Raw genomic sequence first — 20,853 nt, forward strand, 5'->3', positions numbered from 1 at the left:
CTTTCTGTAATGTTCCTGGCACTATTCTCCAGGATGGGCACCTCACCAGCGGCAGATTAGGCTGATGAAGTGGAGAAGATTAGCCTGCAACTTCATATATGCTGGCCCTGCACACTAAGGAGAAGGATTTATGTATGACATAATGGGACCGAGCCAGTGATGTCATGCTTGTCACCAAGGGCAATGTCAGCTAACTCCAGCAAACCACCCCCAAATGCCATAGGTTTTACGAGTGCTCTGCCCCACAACTATGAACCATCCCCTGCACCAAGGATGTGTCTAGATCATGGGCAGAAATCCCTCTATCCAGGAGTGAACAAGTTGGCAAAGCCACCCTTTTCCATTCCTCCTATTCCAGTTCCTCCAGTGCCCAAGATGCTACAGGTGGCTGATTTGTTCTGCACTGGATATTTGTATGTTAAAAAAATCACCTGCAAAAAATACCAACCTAGCATTTTTAGGTAATTACTTCAATACATGTCCAGCTGCTGAAAAACATTATCAGATTAGGGAAGAGGACTGCCCAATTACAAATATTAAGTGATGATTAGAGAGATTGTAAAATGGTGAATTCAGATTTGGAGTTTCCATGTTGAAGTAATATAGAGAGAATGCCGGAGTGATTTCTTCATTACGAGAGCAGCATTTTGAAACTGTGTAGCCTCAATGTTATGGAAAAGATAGTGCATTTTTTAACTATAAGCATGCTACAGCCATCTCTCTACTGCAATTTAAAAACCTGCAACTATTGGTCCTGCAGGTATAAAACAATGAACTTTAGGAAAACGGTGGATGCTGAAGTTCAGTCTGCTCCTTTAAAACTGCTTATATATACCACCTGAAAGATTATGGTATCTCAGGGAAAGGAGAATACTCTGAGAAGCAACAGTCTTAGACTTAATATATGCACATTCAATCTCACTGTACTGGGACTCACATTTACACATCTCAAACTTCCAAACTGTTACAGAAGAGATGTTTTTCTTTATTTTACTGACTGACATTGGCTGCTGATAATACTACGGCTGTGAAATCCTAGTGTCCTTGTCGAGAGCTACATGAAGACATGGGGTGGGGAGAAAAAAGTGGTTGGATGAAGAGGCTGCTTTCATAAATCAATCACATATCTGGTGTGCAGTGAATAATTTCTCCATTCTCCATTCTACAAACCAACTGCATGTGGTGAGCAGTGATGGATTTCCCCATTTCAGGGATCAGTAATGTGGGCTGAGTACCCAAAAGTATAGACACATATACTCTGAGGAAATGAAAATCCCCACAGTCACCTTTAAAGGTGACTTTTGGGAGGAATACACTGTAAATGATGGGATGGATGGGGAGATTGTTTTTATATTACAATTAAAATATAAACTGGCAGTCAACAGAGATTTTAAGGTTGTAAGCTGTAGTTCCTGTGGTACAGGAACAGCACCTCACTGGCCCTCTTCAAGAGAAATTTTGATGAATAGATGGGAAATAGAAAGTTCACCCCAGGGATCACTCCAGTGGCTCTACTTGATAGAGGCATTTGGGAACTAACGTCGGGCGGCACAATACCAGGGCACTTCTATGGGCTAGACATGTAAAGGCTCCAGGGCCATTAGCCTAGTACACACCTATGAACCTATGAACCTATGAACAATAGTAGCATGAAGGTTTTAACATGCAGCTAACAAAATAAGTCTTTGCATATAGACGTAAGACTGCTTCCCAAAGCTGAATAAGCATTTTCAGAATGCATCAATATAATAAAACTACTTCAAGTTTTGTACAAACTATAATAATTGGCTGGTAGCTAAGTATTATGAAGAACATTATATTTCCTTAATACTTTTGCTGTGCTGAGATAAGGCATTCATTTTCACTCTTTGTTCTCAAGTAGTCTGTAAGCACAGTACAAAACTGCATTCTTTACAGAGCTCCTTGACACGATGGTTTCAAAACAGAGTGAGTGCTGTGAGAAACTGCCACAAAGTTACCAAAAGAAACACATAAACAAAAATGTATCTCTGCAAAGATGTGAGCAGTTGAACCGAATGTTGTGCAGCTTTGTTTATAGCTCATTGTTTATAGTCATAAAGATATAACAGAGTTTAGTCTATAGTGGACAGGATTTAACAAGTGTATGACAAACAACAACAATTTATCAAGGTGGTAACAAGACTGGAAAGTAAGAAAGAAATGCCATACTAAAGTCAAAACTATATTAGTTGATAAATCCATCTTATCCAAGGCACAGAAGTGTTATCCAACTCAGAAAAGATATGATATTTAAACAGGGCTGAATGACCTAGAAAACTAGGCAGGGAAGGCAATGAAAGATATGACTGAATCTATCTGTTGTTGCCATCTTGGAGATGCAGTGCAGAGGCACAGATTACCTTAGTGCTGGCAAAGGTGGGATCTATCACTTCTAGGGATTAAAAAACACTCTTACTGCAATGGTCATCTGGACTAAACATTGAATAATAGTCACAATGAAGCATAGATGCCAGTTAGTTAGTCATGCATTGATTGCTTCTGTAAAATCGGGGAGACACACTGTACGACAGAATGTGGGTGAACTTTACTTTCTGTATACAAGTAGGTATTCTTAAACTTACTGATTTATTAATTTATTTTTCTGACCCCAAATCCCAGGGCAATGCTTATTATCCACTTTTTCCTTTTTTATTGCCTTAAACAGTGAAGGCTGTGTAGCAGGCCTGACTGTGTTTGTGTATGTCCTACCCACAAATACATCTTTTTGTCAGTGCTGTACGTGCAGTGTTATTAGCAATGAAAATGCACACATGCTTCATAGCATGTACCCCACTGTGACAGGTGGTCATCACCATTAGCCTGCCCTACCTGACAACTACAAGTACTTTATCATCCACTGGAGATAGGCTGTTGGACAGTGAACTAAAACAATTTCACAGACACAGACTTGCATGAGCATATAACACACACACAACACACACACTCACACACACTCACACACACACACTCACACACACACACACACACACACACACACACACACACACACACACACACACACACACACACACACACACACACGGACTGTTAGTTTAACCCAAGCTCCTCACCTTTTATAATGGAACTCTCCCTCATCCCCACCAGATTGGCCCATTCTTTATTCTACATTATATATGGTAGAAGGCAGAATGAAACTGTGATTGTATCTAGTGTAGCTGCATCTTGCACCTATCCTAAGACAGCTAATCTTCTGTATCCATTCAGTATCCATTCAAGAATCTCATAATGCTTTAAAGGTCCCAGGCATCCTAGCTTCTTCTCTCCATTACAGTAACTGATTCCACCTATAGACCATCCTTCTTTTCCCATCTTTCTTGTCCCGCATAATCCCATCTTATTTATTAATACTATTCTGAATTCAGGTTCCCTCATCACTCTTCCACAGAAAACACCTGAGGTCCCTTAGCATATCTTTGTACATTAAACCTTCTGCTCCACTTATTATCATAGGTTCATAGGTTCATAGGTGTGTACCAGGCTAATGGTCCTGGAGTCTGTACAAGTCTAGCCCATAGGATTACCCTAGCATCTTGACACCCAACCTTAGTTCCCAGTGCCTCTGTCGAGTAAAGCCACTGGAGTGATCCCTGAGGTGAATTTTCTATTTCCCATCCACTCATCAAGATTTCTCTTGAAAATGGCCAGTGAGGTGCTCTGCTTGACATGCATGGGAAGTCTATTCCATAGCATGGGCAGTCTGTGGGTTATGAACCTGCCCCTCCAGCACGTTCTGTTGATTGATGTAATGAGGTTAAGGTCTCTGGAGTGTGTAGTGTGGAGGGATTGGGATTTCTTTAGATGTAGCATTTTTAATAGAGCTGGGTCAGACATGGGTCTGTAAGTCAAGCAGAGATCGCCTCTAAGTAGGCGATATGAGACAGAGAATAGTTGGAGTTTTTTTAGTCTGTCCATATAGGACAAATGTTTAAGGCCTAGGATCCTCTTTGTGAGGTACTTTTGCGGCCTCTACATTTGTTGCAGGTGTTTAGTGAGGTACATGCCAAATGGGGCATTGTACTCAATAACTGGCCTAATGAGGGAAGATTAGAGGGAGACAATGACCTCTTTCTTCCCGGATGCAAAACCCTTAATAATGAGATGTGCCACATAGAAGGACTTTTTGACCAGAGTGAATGTGGTGGTCAAAAGATAGGTTGCTGTCAACCTGTGTTCCCAGATTTCTAATAACGCCTTCTGTGTTCAGTGGACTACCATCGATGTGGTAATTCATGGGAACTGGGTTAGTACTTCTTACTGTATTCTGTCAAACACAGTGGCCTCCTCTTCCTTATAAGGCCTTGAAAACTCTGTTTTTTACTCCAGCTGTGATTTACAAGTGCCTAATAAAAAGGGTAATGTCATTACCACTTTTAAAAACTTTTCAATCATAGTCTAACCACAGGCTTTGTTCCTGCAGATTGAAGAACAGCAACAGTTATTCCCCTGCACAAAGATGGCCTAGCAACAGACCCAGAGAATTACATTTCCATAAGCCTGACCAGCCTTATCTGTGAGGCCATTGAACATATTATTATGAACCTCATAAATAAAGACATCCTACCCAATTTGGCTTTGTTAATGGCAGATCCTGCCTGTTAAATCTGGTGGATTTATTTGAAAATGTGACCAAGGCCATTGAAAAGGGCATATGTGTGCGCACAGCATACCTTGACTTGGCAAAGACTTTCAACACAATCCCACACTCAGACATCACCTATGTACTTATGAAAACTGAATGTAAACCCCTTCATTGTAAGATGGGTTACAAACTGGCTCACAAACTGGACACACACACACACACTATCAAAGTGGGTGATTCCACATCAACCAGCAGACCTGTTACCATCTAGGTGCCCTACTGTTTTGTGTATATTTCTCAGAAATTCAGGTCAAAACTAAGGGGCTGTGGCTGACCAAGTTTGCAGATGACTGCAAACTGAATGCAATAATTAAATCCCCAAATTATGTCAGTATACTCCAGAAGAGTGTTATGCAGACCAGCAGCTGGTGTATTAGTCACGGACTCAAACTGAATGCAAAGAAATGCATCATCATTCCCTTCGGCACAAACAATGTCCCTTCACACTATCAAATCAACAAAAATACCCTAAGTACCCATAAAATGGTAAGGGACCTGGGATAACAAGGTGACTGTGACCTTAACTTTGACTACCATATGTCTACTATAGCAAGGAAGGCTTTCTGTGTAGCACACTTGATTAGTAAAGGCATCACCTTAAGAGCAAAAGAGGTTATAACCCCTCTATACTCAGCACTAATCTGGCCCATAATTGAGTATAATGCCTCATTTGGCATGTATCATACAAAGCACCTGCAGCAATTGGAGAGACCTAAGAAATTTCTAACAAAGAAGATCAGGGGACTCCAGCACATGCCTTACACTAACTGACTAAAGTCCCTGTCACTATACTCTGTATCATATTAAACCTCTCAACCGTACCAAATTCCTAGGAATTTACCATTTTTTAGGGCAAAATAATGGCGTGCCACGAACTTCCGAGTGACCCCTTCAGTTCCCGATTTTTTAAATTTTAATTGCAATTTTAAAGTACATCATCTGACATCATCACGTTATCATTATTTGTCGAGGGGCCGCCCTCTACTCTCAAGTAAACATCAGCTGAACTGCATCTCTGTGTGTACTATGTCTTCTGGTTTATATTAGGTGCCGAAACCAAATACAACACGCAGTAACTGCGCTTTTGCATATTTCCAACTAAAAGGGGAAAGACATACCAGGCTATCAGGGGCACTTCACAAGAGTTTATGAACTTGGCCAGTAAGGCTGTAACCTGAGCAATATTCCATTCACCTGATAAAGTATAACTTCAAACTAAAAAAAGCGAATGTGGTTTGATGGTAAAATACAAGAAAACAAACAGTTCCATTCACAAACGTTAAAACCAAATTTTATTTCACCAATAAAGATATGTGCTTTTATCCCTTAAATTAAGGAACTTCTTCATATCTAGTTTTAATATCTGTGAACAGAACTGTTTGTGTTATTGTATTTTACCGGCAAAACCACATTCGCTTTTTTTTTTTTTTTTTTGGCATAAGGTTGGATAACTCATAAGCAAGCACAAATCACAGAGTGAGCATCTAATACATGAAATCCACCCCCTGACAGTTCAGTTTTACCTGCTGTTTCAAGACAAAGCCAGAGAATGCAATATGTAATCTAGGTTGGTATATTGTTAAACGTGTTGTTATTTATTATTTCCTTTCATGTTGACTCATTATTTTTCATGCTTTTCTGAGCACTCCATTAGAAAATAAAATAAACCAGCAAACAAAGAAATAAATCACAGTATTCCAAAAGGGCATTGCATGCAGTGTGCTTGCCGATGGTTTATGTATATAAAGGTATGTACAAAGGTCAATTACCAAACATTCACAGTCCCATACACACTACTTTGCACGGAGAGTAATTTTAATGTCAGTTGTTTAAACCACAGCTAGTTCAGTTTCAGTATGGTCCCTTCATGTGGTGTGTTTTCAAGTCTTCTAAGCACATGCAAACATAGAAAACTTAACAGTTCTAAGGCAAAGATTGCTGATACGCATACCATCGTATGATGTATACTTCTCGGACTTTCTCTTTGAGTTTCCCATGTAAATGGTCATCTGACTGTGGAACTAAGTAGCACATAATAATTACTAGGTAAGATAGGTGATGGAAAATCTCAGCCATGTGTACCAGTCGTCATCGTCATTAGTGTTAATTATTTTTTTAGATTAAGCTAAATAAATAAATGCATAGATGATCTCTAGCGTAGCCTATTGTTTTAACACTGATGTAAACCATCCCCGCCTTCAACAGAAACACAGTAACCTCCAGCGGTTGGTATGTGCATGGGTCCTGAGATTTGAACTGTTGTTGACCAATTGGATAGAAGAAAGGGATATAGGGTATACCGCTGCACCTCTGTACACAATGGTGTTTTGATAATGTGAAGTTGAACTAAAATAGTGAGTATAATAAAAGAATTATAAATGAAAGTTGTTTGAGGGTTATGTGTTAAGTGACACTAGGCTCGAGAATATATGAAGTGGTGCAGAAGAAAGATATTTTACTGATGTTTGTAGAAGAAAGGAACTGTAAGAAAATTGTGTTGTGACAGTTGTTAAATGCTTACGTTTACGTTTAACAAGATGGTACAGTCATCAGAAAAGAATATGACTGGTCACTGGTGGTAGTTTAGCATCTCTGTATGTAAGGATTTAAAATTAAAAACTGGACTTTGAAACAAATTAGTTACAATAGCAGTAAACACTCTTGTCATGGCCAAGGAGATTCAATAAGTTTGGAGAATATATAAAGTGTGTGTTTTGTTTGGGAGAATATTTTTAATCGTGTAGGTGTTTGCATAATATAATGTATAATTAATGGTTTGGTATGCAATGTCTTTACAAGAAGGTCAAAATTCATTCTTCATGTTTTTGAAATGGTAGATTTGATGAGGTGATGACAGCTATGTGGGTCATTTGTTAAGCGTGCATCAAAACTGCATTTTTTTTTTAAGTTAATGAGATCCTTTATATTGATCGTCCAGTACGTTTTCATTTTTTTAAAAACATAAGATGGTACAAAGAAATGTTTATGGTGTATCCTAGTAAGATGGAACTTACAATAATAAATGCTGCTTTTTTCCCCATCTTGTTATTACAATTTTCATCAGATGGGTGAAGTGGTGGATCATGATGTGCTGTATGTATAAGGAGCTTGAAGGAGTATGTAGCTCATAGCTAATATTGTATAAACTTGGTTTTCATCCCCAAGTGGTGATCTTAATGGAAGTCTTGGCCATGAGGCATAAAACATTTTTATTGTTATTATTCTTGTTACAAAGGGAAATGTTCTTATTTATGGTAAGTCGCTTGTATTGTCTATAAGTCCTTGGACAGGTCACAGATTTTCAGCCAACAGATACAAGCAGAGGAGAGGACATTTAAATTAATCACAGATAACTAGTAACTACGAACCTGTTATCAATTTGCCATCCATTCCCTACTGAAATATTACTAGCTTGTCATTTTTTTAATGTAACATAGGCAATTTATTCTTCAAGGGCAACAGGCACTTTACTTGTAGATGAAACAATGAAGTATAAAGTTATTTGCTAGCAACAACCTCTTCATTAGTTACAGATCTCTTTAATGTGGAATTATTTAGATGACTTTTACTTCTGCAGAGATTGTGCATATTTATTGATACTAGTGGATTGTAGAAGCTTGAGTAGACTTTTATGATGGAAATGTTCTGAAATGGGCAGTTTATTGGTTCATGCATTTTGTTTCATTGCTTACTGGAAAAATGTTCAAAACAATAAATTCAAAACACGCTCTAACAAGTGTACTGTATTATACAAGGAATATAATTTAATACAGTCAGGAAGGTGTATCAAAGAGCACATGTATGTTTCATGTGCAAGGGGTCTATGATTTCAAAACAGCCCAAAGGTAATCTTTATCCACCACTGTCCAGATGCATTTTCTTTGAATGTGGGTTTCAATGCTGTTTCAATTAATGTGATTTTCAAGGGCAGAGAAGTTTTAATGCTAAGTCTGCTTTCATTGTGAGACTGTATTGCTTTGTTTAGCAAACGTCTATTAGTGTTTGTGCTATAAAATGTAAAATAAAAGTTTTAAATGAAATCCAAATAATCATTGTAGAAGTAAAGCAGTATGTACATGACAGTGTTTATGGTAAATGGTGAAATAGCCAAGTAATGGGACATTGAAATGGCTGCAGGGGGACTCTGGGGCCATATTTTGGTTATCTGTTCTTCAGTTTGCATTTAAAAGTTGGTATCCCACAATTCCATCGGGGTGAGTGGGGTTACATAATTATGCACACAAATGTTATGTTAATTAATGTACAGATTTGTACCTATTTTTCATGGGCCTTTGTCCAGATTTTTGATGTTTCCAGGTTGAGAGGTATGAGGAGACTTATGCCTGGCTTACAGAACAATCTCAGATGCAAACTTAATGAACTTGCTGCAAATCCATAAATCAAACGGGACTAGGGCTACCCATTCCAGAGACCTAAAGATGGCCTGCAGCTTAACTAGGACATACTGGAGGGACAGATTTATCTCCCAATGACTGCTGCATCTTTGGAATAGGCTACCTATTCATGTGAAACAGAGCATCTCTATGAAACTGTTCAAGAGGAACCCGGACGAGTGGATAGGGAACTGTAAATTCTTACTGTGGATAGTGCCCACAACCATCCTGGACATGGGCAGTCATCCCTACATGCAATCTTGGGTATTAACTAACATTTATATGGTATTACATTGGGATGAAACAGCTAGACTTGAAATTACCTCCAGGTTGACAGCCTAGTAATCTCCTATGATCCTATGTAAAATCTGATATGAGCAAAAAGTATTTAACTTTAGCTTAACAACTCAATATGTTAGAAAATTACTTTTTTTTGCATAAGCCCATACTTGTATTTTTAACAGCAAAGTCCTTCATTCTTTTTAATCCACAACCTCTGTACTGCAGTTACCTTAGCCTACATCTCCAGCTATTAGCAATACTGCTTCAGGTGCTGTTAAAGTCTTTATACCTGACAGATCAGCACCACATTTGACAATGCAACTCCATGCATGTGTATAGTAAGATTTGTGAGAATAGCTCTTATGCTCTTGTACCCAGAGTTGTCAACACTCATCCTTATCCAGATTTGAAATGTATATTCAGCAAAGCCTGCACAACTCAGCAGAACACTCTCAGCACTTATGATGTCAGCTAACTCACATGGGATCATTAGGAGCTAGTTCATTAACAGGTATCATTCCTTACTAGACTCCTACCATGGTTTCCAATGCCACTGGTGCACAAGTGTCATCTGCCATGTAGTGGCACACCCTTAACTCCAAAGCATCAATAAAATTCAGTGAGACCGTCAATATCAGTAATCATGTCAAATGGAACTGTTGACACTGATGTTCAAATGTCCTAATCATGTCCAATCAATTAACTGAACTTATTGGGTTGAAGTAGATGGTGGGAAGAGAACACTCAAATGGTAGAAAGCAATATGAATCATACTAGTACATTGCTGGCTTTAGCAGAAGATTATTTCCCCCATACCCTCATGACAATTTCAGAAAAAAAACAGTGTCTATCCAGGCATCTCTTTGAATCCTGTAGATAACAGGAAGATTGACAAAACTTTAAAAATGCAGTGGTCTCTTAGTTCTACTGATAGTCAAATGATAGCCATATACGAGACTCACTTGCATTTATCAGACTGCCACATTTGCTATACTGTTTGTATTTGCCTGTGTGTGAGATAAATGGGATTTTTAGGAATGGCATTCCAATTAAATCCACTCTTTGTTATATATGTCATCTGCATTCTATTTCAAGCATTCAAAAAGCAAGAACAACTTGGCTGTGAACAAGTCAACAACATTCTGATTTCCTGAAAATCTCCCCTATTGAACTCTTAACACAATCATCTCATTAGCGAGCATTACAATGTTTAAGCTGCCCTGACCTGTCCTTGAACATCAGGACATTATCAAGTTTACGGTAAAACTCAGGTAACCTTTCTGGACAAAAAAAGAACCAGAAGCAAAGCACGTTTCCCTACCAATTGTTTCTACGATAATTGCATTCACACTGCTTCATTTAAGGTTTTATTTTGTGCTTTCTTTATACCAGCTAACAGTTAGCACCTACAAAATAGTTTACCAATTCACTCACATCTGCAAAGAGCTATGAGTTTTTTCAACTCCTGAAATTAAGCAAAGTACATTTCTATCATTATATAAAGTTGCTCAAATAACGTTTTTCACTAGTTAGTCACCTTCATATATTTTATGCTCCAAATAAGATGAATAATGTTACCAGTTCCTTGCTTTATCTTCCATTTACAGTCGTACAATTTGCAGTGCTAGTAAAGCATATATTTCATAAGAGTCCTGGGATTATGCATACAATATATTGTGTATGCTTATATTTTCTGTTATCTTGTTTGTTGTGTTTTAACAGAAAATGTACATGCATTATGAAGTTTAAAATCTACACTTGTTTCAGGCAGTATATTAAATTTCTCTACAAATAAAATAAAAAGGAGTGAGTCAGTTAGATTCTGTTAATAGGATCTAGTCCAGCTATTTATTTTGATGTAAACATTCTTTGATTTATGTTTCTATCATCCTGTTTTTAACAGCTGCGCTGTTCCTGCCCATCCTTAGCAGTCTGTGAATTATTTCAAACTCTAGATGGATTATATAATTGTTCTTGACAGGCTTATCTTTAATTTAGAGCACTGTCAGAGATTAAATATGTTTTTCCCATCCTCTGCATCTGTTGGTAGCTATTTGATGACACTGCTGTGCACATGTATCTAGTAATATACTCTGTCAAGAGCTTTTCCAAGTAAAACTGACACTGTTTGCTTTCTGTGGTGCTAAGGAACATATCTCATTAGCATTTCCATCAGCCTATCTTTCTGTTGTGCCAGTTAGAAGGAATTTAGCTTCATAAATGTTTCAACTTCACAGCAAGATTATTTAGGCATTCACTGCTCCCAGTATCACTCAGATGTATACTACCTTTTAGTCCTCTTGGCAGTCGTTGTTTTTCTGTTTCACTTGTTAAGATCCTTGATTGCAGCTGATCAGAGTTGTTTTGGTGTTATATGCTCCCTTTCTGAAACTCATTTTCAACTGACATTAAGATCTTATATTAGCACAAGTATAAGTAGAATATACGAACCACCACGAACATAAATAATGGCCAGTGCAAAATACAACGGTTTTATTATAAAACCAAAAACACTCCTAGCGCCTCAACACTTTACAGAGTAATGAACATTATAAAAACACACCTTTTATACATTTCAAAATATTAATCAAACAATTAAATAATCAATCGATTAAGACAGACCCAAGATTCCAGCCCATTCATAAAAACACTTCCAATTAACTTCCCTATTAAGTCCTATAGGGAAGAACGTATTAACCTTTAAAATCAAAATAGTTTCCTTTCTATGCAACTTATTTTTATATTCCTGTATAGACATGCACTCACTATTAATATGATTTAAAACTGTGGCTTGCAGTCTTTTTGGATCACTACCATGACAATGCTGAAAATGCATAGCGACAATCTCCATATGACTACAGCAAATTAACAAATGTTAGATTTATTATCGTGATCTTAGGTTCATATCATTCTTCTCTCTTTTAGAGATGGTCAAAGAATATGATCTGATAAGGTAAGCAAAATCAAATTTGGACACATCTCTCTAAATGTATTATTATAAGTACCTTAGAATTTTTTTTCCGTTCCATTTACTGAGTGAGCTTCTCAAAGTGCTTTAAATATATAGAAGCAGACAGAATGGGAAATAGTGTAGCTACATGTAAAAAGTATAAGTCTGACTAGCTTGGTCTGCAAAGCTATGGAAAGGATCATCATGGACCTCATAAATAAAGATATTGGGGACCTACAGACACTGGATCTTACCCAGTTCGGCTTTGTTAAGGGCAGATCCTGCCTCTTAAACCTGGTTGATTTCTTTGAAACAGTCACCAAGGCCATTGACGAGGGGAAGGTGGTCCACACAGCCTACCTGGACCTTGCAAAAGCCTTCGATACAATACCCCACTCGGGCATTATAGATAAGCTCATCAGCTTAAATATAAACCCCTATGTCACTAGATGGATTGCAAACTGGCTCAAGGACAGAACCCACATGGTTAGAATTGCTGGAGCCATGTCAGACTCCAAACCAGTTACAAGTGGTGTCCCACAAGGCTCAGTCCTGGGACCTCTCTTGTTCGGTATATATTTCTCAGAGGTACAGGCCAACACGGAAGGACTGTGGCTGACCAAGTTCACAGACGACTGCAAACTGGGTGCCATAATCGACTCTCCAGCTGACACAAGCATCCTCCAAAAGGGCCTCATAGAAACAGACAACTGGTGCCAGAGCCATGGCCTCAAGCTAAATGCCAAAAGTGTATAGTCATCCCTTTGGCAAAAACAAAGTGCCCACAAATTACCACATAGGTGGTAATCCATTAAGTACAGAAGAAGTAATTAGGGACCTGGGGACCCAAGTTGATAGCAATCTCTCATCTGACAACCACGTGGCCAAAGTGGTTAGAAAAACATTTTATATAGCCCACCTAATCATGAAGGGATTCACATCTAGATCAGGGGAGGTCATCGTGCCTCTTTACTCATCCCTCATCAGGCCCATAATTTAGTACAATGCCCCTTTTGGGATGTACCTTACCAGACACCTGCAGCAACTGGAAAGACCCCAAAAGTACCTCACCAAGAGGATCAAAGGGCTCAAACAGATGCCATATGCTGCCCAGTTAAAGAAACACCAGCTCTACTCAGTGGCATACCGCCTGTTCAGAGGCGATCTGTGCCTGACGTATAAAGCCATGTCCAACCTCGAATTAATGGACATGCTGCACCTCAGAAAATCCAAATCCCATCGAGCCACGCGCTCGAGAGACTTGAACCTCAGCACTGAAATAAATAGGACATGCTGGAGGGACAGATTCATAACCCAGAGGCTCCCTTCACTCTGGAATAAAATCCCAGTCCAGGTTAGGCAGAGTCCCTCATTGACTCTCTTCAAGAGGAATCTTGATGAGTGGATGGGAGATCGTAGGTTTACCCCGGGTATCACTTCTGTGTCACTGTTAGACAGAGGCACAGTATACTAACCTCAAAAAAGGGCATAGCAAAATTAATTTAAAATGGGTGGCGAAAGCCAAACACATTCTGGCTAGGCTTATAAATGCCCTAGGGCAGATAGCCTAGTATGAACCTATGAACCTACTGTATAAAGACTGAAATTTCACAGAGGTGCAAACATACAATGATATACACACAAGTATAAGTATATGATGACAGACAATGTAATCTAACTAGTGCAAATAACACTTCAAATATCTGCCTTTATTTTAAAAGGCCATTACCTAATGAAAATAATATTATATTATATTATATTATATTATATTATATTATATTATATTATAACAATTTTGTACCTTAAAATCTTACAGTCCATAAAGATCTGAATGACATATAACTCCTAAGTAATTAATGAATCCGAATTATGCTTAATAGACTTTAGAGAATATTATACATTTGAACCAAAAGAGCTCTTCTGATATTATTTTGAAATATTAATGAATACAGATCTTAATGTCGTTTGCATCTTTACCACGTTTGTTTCATGAAACAATGTTGGCTTCTTCACAGAGAACCATAGATAGTTTTGTGGTTCAATCCAGCAGTGGCAATTCTACAGAGGTTCTAGATCGAGATGGTGAGCAGTCCAATCAATGTGATGTTATGCCCAATATTTTCAATAAATGGGAAGAGGAAAGGAGAAGTTCTGCTAATCTGTTTACCACGACTGGTAGAAGTTTTGGTGGACTCGTAATATCAGAGGTACAGACATTGTTAAATAAAATGGAAAAGTTAAACTTTAAAGAGACCTCTTTATTTTATAATTTGCAAAGTCTTGAGAGATATGTAGAACTTAACATAATACAGAGGAGTTTATGTTCCATCAAAAATCCCTCTACTCCCTTTGATTTATCTGAGTCAACAGATAAACAGTTTCAAGCTCACTGGGTGACAGCAGCACATAAATGGGTGCACATCCTAGTAGAGCATGATATGTTTAAAAGGAAGAAAGTTAAGGAAGAGACAAACATATTGCGCAGAGATATCTTGCAAAAAACTGACAATAATATGTTGGAACAGTTTCTTAGAAGTATTAATGACAAACTGTCTACATATGAACAGGAATTAGTGAAGAGGAAAACATCTAAATTGAATAGAGACTTAAAAGATTATGAACTTACTCAGGCATTCACTACTTCTACCAATCAACAGTTTAGACATCAGCAGGTATGTTTTGAAGAGAAGCAGGAAGAAGGAAGACCTCGCTATACAGCGTATGCTTCGGCGGAAAGTGCAGCCTCTTCCACAGAATATGAAAGTGAAGGAGAATACCCGTGGCTCTCCAGGGCAGGTAATGATCAATATTTATAACAGAATTTTCATGGCAAACAGGATACAAGACAAGCAGGGCGAAAAAGAACATGGAATGGATATGAGCAATAGAAGGACACTTATATACCCATTCTCGCTCTATGAAATGAGGTAAATGGGAATAATTGTGTTATGTATACTGTGGTTACTGATGTAAATAATTATGTAGTGAATTTATCGGGTTATGAGTTAAATACAGAGGACATTGCAGTGCTGAATAAAGGTTTGCAGTTTATACCTACAGCACTACCAAGACTATATGAACTAAAAGGTGAAATTTTTAAATTTGTTTGTAAATTACCTTTACTAGAACATTTTAAAAATTGTGAGAACTATGAATATATTGATTGTAATATGTCTGAGTGTACTGACGATAGTTTACATTCTTGTAATTTAGAGATTATTCCAAATGCATATTATAAATTTGACACACAAGATGTAAGTTATAAAACTGATTTTATTCCACCCTTTAAAAATGCTATTTTTCAATAGTTTTCATCAATTCTTAATTTTAGTGTTGAGAAAGAATATTATATGTTTAACAAAAAGAAAAGATATGAAATATAATTTAAGTAAAGAAGGATGGCTGAGTTTGAATAAATTAAATAACAAAAATGACCTGGTATTTAAGCCTGCAGATAAAGGGGGGAAATGGGTGATAATGAACTGTAATCAATATCTTAAGATATGTTATGCACATTTGAATAATAGAAATGTTTATTTTAAAACAGAAGTGGAAGTTTATAATAAGGCTATTATGGATTACAAAGAACTTATAAATAAAGGACTGAGACTAACATATTTTGATTATAAAGATGTGGAATACAAATTTAATATAAAGACATGTTCTATGGCCTATTTTGATTGTATACCTAAGATACATAAAAGTTTACATGACCCACCAGGCCATCCAATAGTCTCTGTGTGTAACTATTTTACATATAACATCTCTTGTTTTTTGCATCAATATTTATATAGGGAGGTAGTTAAACTACCTTCCTGTATTAGGGATGTATTTTTTTCTTTTATTAATAAAATTAAAACTATACGATGGATGAAGGAGATGTTATACGATGGATGAAGGAGATGTATTTTGTAGTTGCAAATGTTAGTCTATATACCAACATTCAACATATGTTTGGGTTGAAAGCTGTGTTACACTTTTTGGGAGATCGATCAGATATCCATTATATTTCAGACTTAATATTATTTTGTTTGACTAACAATATGTTTGAATTCAATGGGAAATTGTATAAACAAGTACAGGGAACAGCCATGGGGGTGGCGTTTGTCCACATGTATGCTAACTTGTTTGTGGACTTTTTTGAAAGTGTAGTGAAGTGCAGTCTCAGAGTTGATATATTTTAATAGCATGGGGTGTGTGGGGTGCACGTTAATATGTTTCTGTATGTACTTGTGCTGGAATATAGTAAGTGTTGATATCCTGTGTGTTTTCAGTATTTTGAGTTTTCAGTATTTTGAACTTTTGAGATTTTGGTCTCAGGATTTTGGCCTTCAGAATTTTGATCTTTCAGGATTCTGTAGGGCTCCTCTCTCTCTCTCTCTCTCTATATATATATATATATATATATATATATATATATATACACACACACACACACACACACACACACACACACACACACACACACACACACACAGATGATTTTTTTAAGAAATATATTATGAAATATTTTAGGTTCATAGATGATTTGAGCTTTATATGCAAAGGTGGTTCAGAATACGTACTGGATTTTATTGAGGAAATAAGTAATAACAGTTTTGGCATAAGTTTTGATGGTATGCAGAAGGAAAATAAGGTGAATTATTTAGATGTAACCCTGGAGGGTATGAGTAATGGTGTAATAAAAACAAGAATTTATAGAAACTTTTCTAATCAAGATCATATGTTACATGGGGAAAGTTGCCATCCTCCAAGGATGTGGGAGGTTGGCATAATGGTTAGGGTGTTTACCTTACAAACACAAGGTGCAGGGTTTGATTCTCACATGGGGTAGTTGGCTAGGCTTAAAAGGCCCACTATGAACACACTATGAAATCGATACCCTATGGGGAATTTTTGAGAATATCTAGGCTTTGTAATGATGGAAATGAAAAGCCTAGGGAAAGAGAAAGATCTATTAACATGTTTGAAAACAGGGCATATAATAGACAAGCCATTCTGGAAGGCGTGAGGAAAGTTACTATGCATAATCAATTTAAAGTAATACTCCCAAGGGAAAAAGAAAGAGATAAGGCTAATATTGAAAAAGGTTATAATATAAATTAATCTATTTATTTTGTTACTTAATATACCTTATTTTCTGATATGTTAGTTAATATAATTAGATATTTTTGGGATATTTTTAAAAACTATAATACTTTAGATTTTTTGAACACCAAAACGTTGGCTATTTCTTTTAGTAGGGGTAGAAGTATAAAAGATTTTTTTAGTTCATGGAAAATTCTGAATGCCTGAGATTACAGAATGGTTATGGTGGGGGAAAAAGGTACTTATACCTGTAGTAGACATACAGGTTGTCATTTTATAGTGAGGAGTTTTGATAATATTAACGGTATTAGTTTTTGGGCAGAAGGGTTATACAGCTGTAAGACAGAGGGGGTTACATATGGGCTTAAACGACCATTTGGTAAATTCTATATAAGGGAAACAAAAATAAGTTTCTTAATTAGGCTTAAAGAACATGTTAGCGATATAAGAAAGAGTAGTCGCTCTGCATATATATATATATATATATATATATATATATATATACACACACACACAAACACACACACACATTTTTTATTTATAGCAACTACTGTGTTTCAGTTATGTGATTAGCCACAAGATGGCAGTGTTTTCTGGTGGACTCATGGTAATATGCTTGCTGTAATTTCCTGTTCCTTGAGCAGTGCATTTCATGACATAAAAAAAAAACCCATAAATAAATGTACCTTGGTTTAGACTGCAGTCAGGCTGTAAGCATCTATCTGCTGTGCCCAGAAGTTTTTCTAACAGTTCTGTCCACCAGAAAACACTGCCATCTTGTGGCTAATCGTGTATCTATATGTAATTGTATAAAAAAACTCCCAACTGTTATGTCTTATGTATCTGGTTATGTGGAACTTTTCTCCCCGGGCCACCGCTCTGGGCATCCAAGTGCTCCGGATTATGAGGAACGCTCCGCATTTAATGACGAGCGAACCCACTGTTCCGCTGTTCCGCATTGAACAACAGTGGCTCCGCTACACGCATTCAGATTGGTTTGTGTATCACAATTACTGCCAATCGGCATAGTGGCACACAAACCAATGCATAGCTCTGCTGCCCTTCCACATTCCACAGCGTTGGCTATGCTTCACACTTTTTGATTGGCTCGTACACCGCATTTACAGCTAATCGCGAATGCGGTATACGAACCAATCAGGTAACGCTTTACGGGAGGACAGGAGACAATAAGATCTCCCCAATGCAGGACAATCACATTCCAGCCTTTTTATGCCAAAATAATGGCTTGAAAAAGGCTTTCAGGAAGTAGTGATCTTTCAACAACAACGGCAGAAGACCGGGAATAAGGAAGAAGCGCGGCTGGGGATTGAAGATATCAGGAGTCGAGCGCCAGAAGAGGAATCAGCAGCTGAATGGGCATGACTATTGCTTTGGTGGTTCCAGAAGGATCAAGATCATCAGATGAAGGCTGAGGTTTTGTTTTGCTGTCTGCCTGCTGGACAACCGGAGCTGATTTTTGTGTACCATGTGGAGTCTGTGGATTGTACTGAGCTGACAAGTTTATAAATGTAGCTGTGGCCAAGGCATTCAGAAAGGATTCAATCACAGCTCTTTCATTTGAGCTGTATTCTTTTGCAGATATTTAAATGAATTTTTTTTAAGGAAGATTGCCTGCATACAACATGCATTATATAATTTGAGGGGTTAAACTAAAAGTTTTTTGTCACTGTTTCCACTAAAAGTTTTTGTCACTGTTTCAATTAAGGGTCCAGAGCAAGAGTGAGTTAAGGGGCCAGAGCAAGAGCGAGCAAAAAGAAAAGTGAATATATTGAAATATTAACTGATTGTATTATGTTTATAATCATTACAGCCTAGTTATCTCTGTAGTTAAAGCTTACTGACGCCACTGGACATTAAAAACCATACTGAATACAGGGTATGCAGAGATTTTATTTTAAAGCTGATGTAATATTTGACCTCTATTTAGTGCTGCTAAAAATATTTGATATTATTTGTGCACTATTTATATGTATTCTAATACTGGTCATATTTCTGTAAATATCTCTAAAATCAAGTGACATTGATATAACTACTAGCCTCATATGAAAGCTCACAAGTATATTAAGAAAATGCTGCTGGCAGTATGTGTTGCATGAATGGTTACTGAGATCATAAGCTGTGTTTATTTTGAATTATAAAATCTAGTTTAAGACCAGGAATAAAATGAATGCAAGCTTTGCAAAGATTATTTTGTGTTGAATAGTTTTCCATTTACAGTTTTCAAGTAACACGTATGATTCTAGAGATGAACATTTGTTTTCAACTGAGATTACAACTTTATTTTTTTCAAGGCATAGGCTAAATATTATAAGACCAATATTTAGTGTCTCTATTTTTGTGCTGTTTGTCTCCCTAGTATGTCTCTGAAAGTAATTGCCAAGACAGATCTTATTCTAGCAATATTTCCTAGTTTATAAGAGCAATATTTAAAGCTTCTGTATTTTTGTGCTGTTTATCCCTAGTATGTCTCTGACAGTAATTGCCAACACAGAGCATTTCTAGCAACTTTCTAAGTTTATAAGCCCTCCCTGGTCACCAAACTGGAATAAATAAATATAAATAAATAATAATATTTAGTGTATCTTCCATGATCCATGGCAATGGCACATTTTGCGCTGTCCGAAAATAGGATGTTGCACATTTTGACCATTTGTCACACATTGTTAAAGTCTGTGTTCCACATTGGCCTCCTAAGAGGTTGAGACCTATGCCTCCGCTGAAAATGGACCTGAATCCAGTCGGACTTTCCCAGTTAACAAATGTAAAATAAATAAATAAAATAAACATATGGCGGCTGATTTAATAAGTTGCAAATAAACCATGCACTGTATACATTGGTTCAGTTTTTACAAATTTCACTTGTATGGTAGTAATTCTGTATAGGCTGTTAATGGGAACAAAACTCCCAGAGTGCTTCTGGAGGAACTTAACAAGCTATGAAAAAAACAGCTTTGTTATGTGCCATTATCTTCATCTTTGGGTAAATAATTCAACATGTATGTTAAATAATAAATAATAAAATAAATGTGTCATTATCTTCATCTTTGGGTAAATAATTCAACATGTATGTCAAATAATAAATAATAAAATAAATGTGTCATTATCTTCATCTTTGGGTAAATAATTCAACATGTATGTTAAATAATTCAACATGTATGTTAAATAATAAATAATAAAATAAATGTGTCATTATCTTCACCTTTGGGTAAATGATTCAACGCTAGCTTCATTCACACTAAATGGTTGTGTCAGGACAGCTGGTTCTCAGCAGAGGCAGTTACCCATGTCTTACTGCCTCCAGTCAGAACCACTCACTCTAGTACAAACATTTTGCCATTTACATTTATTCTGGACAAACATAACAGTATATACCTCATACGGTTATGTATATTCTGTGCCTTTACTACTTCTCAGATACAGATCTCCCTCCCTCGTCT

At 37.0% G+C, this 20,853-nt stretch overlaps 1 protein-coding gene across 1 annotated transcript in view; it reads left to right on the plus strand.

Annotated features, from left to right (window-relative positions):
- The window catches only part of RNF207 (ring finger protein 207), a 1,144,530-nt gene that overhangs the window by 1,112,259 nt on the left and 11,418 nt on the right, over nt 1-20,853 (plus strand). The window lies entirely within an intron of this gene.

Source organism: Protopterus annectens, chromosome 2.part1, assembly GCF_019279795.1.
Source record: "Protopterus annectens isolate FY-2018-M chromosome 2.part1, PAN1.0, whole genome shotgun sequence".
In the NCBI taxonomy this organism is placed as follows: domain Eukaryota; kingdom Metazoa; phylum Chordata; order Ceratodontiformes; family Protopteridae; genus Protopterus; species Protopterus annectens.